Below are 4472 nucleotides of genomic sequence, written 5' to 3' on the forward strand. Positions count from 1 at the left end.
TCATCATTTTCATACATTTATTTAGAATAAAATTATAATGATCATTGTAGGAATATGTAGCATCTGAAAGTTTGCTGTCACTAATGCAGGATCAGAGACCTTTACTAATCTCTGTGAGAATATGAATTTAATCATTAAGATACAGGAAAATGTTTACTGTTTCATACATAGTTATATATTCTCCCACCAAAAAAACAACAAATTTCGCACAGTAATATAAAAAGGTAAGCATGGCCAATTAAGCCAATGTCCTTGTATTTGTTGAATCTGTATGCACATGCTTTTCCATAACACGTCTCATAAATGCTGTCCATTATGCTCCTTGTATTTAATATTATTTTAAAAAGCTAAATAATTGTTTTTGGCTGTTAGTTAGTCCACATGAGAGCAGATTACCCAGCTCAGAGGAAGTGTGTTAGTAGGATATCTCAGAGGAAGTGTGTCAGTAGGATATCTCAGGCAACAGGGATAGGTTGCAGGACGCATTTTGGAAGGGGGTGTGGCAGACTGGCGTTGTTGGGTATTGAGAAAATCTATGTGAACGCTTTGATAATTCAGACTGGTTTCACCTGTGGCTGATTAAGGGAAGTCTAGTTATACACCACTACTGGCGCTGTACCTGCGTGTGTATATATACACTGCTCAAAAAAATAAAGGGAACACTCAAATAACACATCCTAGATATGAATGAATGAAATATTCTCATTGAATACTTTGTTCTGTACAAAGTTGAATGTGCTGACAACAAAATCACACAAAAATCATCAATGGAAATCAAATTTATTAACCAATGGAGGCTTTTTGGAGCCACACACAAAATTAAAGTGGAAAAACTACAGGCTGATCCAACTTTGATGTAATGTCCTTAAAACAAGTCAAAATGAGGCTCAGTATTGTGTGTGGCCTCCACGTACCTGTATGACCTCCCTACAACGCCTGGGCATGCTCCTGATGAGGTGGTGGATGGTCTCCTGAGGGATCTCCTCCCAGACCTGGACTAAAGCATCCGCCAACTCCTGGACAGTCTGTGGTGCAACGTGACGTTGGTGGATGGAGCGAGACATGATGTCCCAGATGTGCTCAATCGGATTCAGGTCTGGGGAACGGGCGGGCCAGTCCATAGCTTCAATGCCTTCATCTTGCAGGAACTGCTGACACACTCTAGCCACATGAGGTCTAGCATTGTCCTGCATTAGGAGGAACCCAGGGCCAACCGCACCAGAATATGGTCTCAAGGGGAGGATCTCATCTCGGTACCTAATGGCAGTCAGGCTACCTCTGGTGAGCACATGGAGGGCTGTGCGGCCCTCCATAGAAATGCCTCCCCACACCATTACTGACCCACTGCCAAACCAGTCATGCTGAAGGATGTTGCAGGCAGCAGATCGCTCTCCACGGCGTCTCCAGACTCTGTCACGTCTGTCACATATGCTCAGTGTGAACCTGCATTCATCTGTGAAGAGCACAAGGCGCCAGTGGCAAATTTGCCAATCCTGGTGTTCTCTGGCAAATGCCAAGCATCCTGCACGGTGTTGGACTGTGAGCACAACCCCCATCTGTGGACGTCGGGCCCTCATACCATCCTCATGGAGTCGGTTTCTAACCGTTTGTGCAGACACATGCACATTTGTGGCCTGCCGGAGGTCATTTTGCAGGGCTCTGGCAGTGCTCCTCCTGTTCCTTCTTGCACAAAGGCAGAGGTAGCGGTCCTGCTGCTGGGTTGTTGCCCTCCTACGGCCCCCTCCTGAGCCACTTGTGTGGGTTGTAGTCCGTCTCATGCTACCACGAGTGTGAAAGGACCACCAACATTCAAAAGTGACCAAAACATCAGCCAGAAAGCATAGGTACTGAGAAGTGGTCTGTGGTCCCCACCTGCAGAACCACTCCTTTATTGGGGGGGTCTTGCTCATTGCCTCTCATTTCTACCTGTTGTCTATTCCATTTACACAACAGCAGGTGAAATTGATTCACAATCCGTGTTCCTAACTGAACAGGTTGGTTTCACAGAAGTGTGGTTGACTTGGAGTTATATTGTGTTGTTTAAGTGTTCCCTTTATTTTTTTGAGCAGTGTATATATATATATATATATATATATATATATATATATATATAATTTTGTGCGTGAGGTTTTTTTTTATCAAATTGCCTTGAATGTAATATTTTATTTAATCTTAAATGAAAACTCATCAAATTATGATACAGGGAAACGAGGTTGTATAAAATTCATCACCTTAATATATATATATAATAGTATTTATATGATGTTTTAGCATGCTAGTTGAGTTAATGAGGAGAGTAATGGGTTCGTCCACCCTCAAGGTGGACAGCATCCACACTGGTTTGCTGTTTAAACCTGTTTTTCAGCTTCTATGCTATTATTCTGTCAACATCTATAATCATTAAATAATGATCGCTTGGAATGTATAGAGACATCCACACTCATCATTTATAACATTTGTGACAGTTGAACATGCGGTGGTGTATTTTTGCACTCGTGGATGTTATAATCATTCTTAGATAGCGCCTACTCTCCTGAGGGGTCATAGAGGTTTGGGTCACATCCATCTTGTCATGCACTAATTGACTTGTGGCCTCAGACCACACTGTAAATTAAACATGGACGGAAGAATTAAACAGCTATAAATCAACAGTATTCATGGACATTATTAATTTTTTGTGGATCATCCACACCAAGGATTAGCAAGATGAAGACAATCTTGTTAAGCGGTAGACTGTGGACACTTGGTGTTAGCGAGGTGGTACTATGATTGATTGGCGTGTTTGATATCTGAATGTGTCATATATTTGTAGTTCTTTGCCATATATGCAAATGAAACAACTTTCACTAGATCTATTTTATGCTCATCCTTTTAGCATTTCACAATCCATTCTTGTGTTAGAATTTGTTGTAAGAATCAATCTGGGTAGTGGATTGATTTTACACATTGAACCCACATAATACAGTACAGTACTAATACTGTAAGAACCCACATAATACAATACAGTACTAATACTGTAAGTCCCCTCATGCCAGCAAAATGGTTCTGACCCTCCAAGAATGGATTCCACAATCTGAAGGACTCTGACAGACTTTAGTAGCAGATCTTTAAAGCAAGAACTGGAAGTAGCAGGTGGATTTCCGTGGATCCTTTTTTCCGTGGTTTTTCCAACACATCCAAAAGATACTCAAACAGATTGAGATCTAGGACATTTGGATCCCAAAATCAACACTGAACTTTTTAGTGTTTCTCTAAACGCTCCTGAATCATTTCTGGCTTGCCCTCCTCCCACAGTGCATCCTGATGCCTCTCCCGCATGTAAGTGACGCACATGCTCCTGGTTGTCAACAGAAAAAAAGGCTGGAACAGGATTCATCGGACCAGAACACCTAGTTCTTGCTCCATGGTCCAGTTCTTACGCTTACGTTCCCAGTGTAGGTGCTTTTCAGCTCTGGAGCCCCATATAAAGCAAGCTGCCTTGCAGTATGGTTTCTGACACCTTTCTCTCAGATTCAGCATTAACATTTAACATGAACACATTCACAGGTGCCAATGAAAAGTGATACTCAGTGTTAATCTCTTCACCTGTCAATGGTTTTAATCTTATGGCTGATCAATGTACATATGGTTTTATGACCTTGTCACGGAACAGCTCCGGACCCTTCCCTGTGGGCGTGTGTTTACGTCGTCTGCGTCTTGCCGTCTGCGTCAGTGGATTCTCGTGGGTGTGGTTGTTTGTGTGTGTTCATCCGTCCCACCTGTGGCTCGTCTCGTAATCACTCGGGGCTCATGTGGTCTGTCTATTTAATGTGCGTTCGCGCAGTGTCTTGTGCTTGTCGTTGTCTGATTCTCCACGTTACGTGTATGTGTAGGTGTTTCTGTGTGCGCTGTCTTGCGCTTTTGTTTAATAAAGCAGTGACGTTGGCTGCAAAAGCAAGGATCCGTGTCTCGTCCTTCATGCTGCACCCCCAGCGTTACAGACCTTAATTTAAAAATAAATATAACAAGAAATAAAGTATTCTTTATTTCTAATACTGATTTGATTGAACTAAACATTTTCAAAATAGACAAACATAATGTATATAAAGTTAAAAAACATGGAAACAATCAATGCAATTTTGTGAATTAACTAGCTTTTCTTTTATATATAAAAGTCTTTGAATGTGTGTATTACAGTTTATGCAGTCTGTCTCTTTCTCAATGGAGCAAGATATTCAGTCAGTCAGCGAGTCAGGGGAAGAGAGTCTGTCAGCACTTCAGTTTCTCTCTCAGTAATCACGTTCTCTCCGCTCGAGTCCCTGCTCAACGCTCCCTGCAGCACTGAGCGATGCTTTGAGCTTCAGTGTGGCTGGAGTGTAAGAGGACAGAGGACAACTGAGGGTGAGGTGAGTCCATCCGCTCGGTCATGTGCTCCACAGAGCACCCGTTCCATTTGTTAAAATCGCTCAAAACCACGAGGCTCTGTAACTAGG

The sequence above is a fragment of the Brachyhypopomus gauderio genome, chromosome 6 (assembly GCF_052324685.1).
Source record: "Brachyhypopomus gauderio isolate BG-103 chromosome 6, BGAUD_0.2, whole genome shotgun sequence".
Lineage (NCBI taxonomy): Eukaryota > Metazoa > Chordata > Actinopteri > Gymnotiformes > Hypopomidae > Brachyhypopomus > Brachyhypopomus gauderio.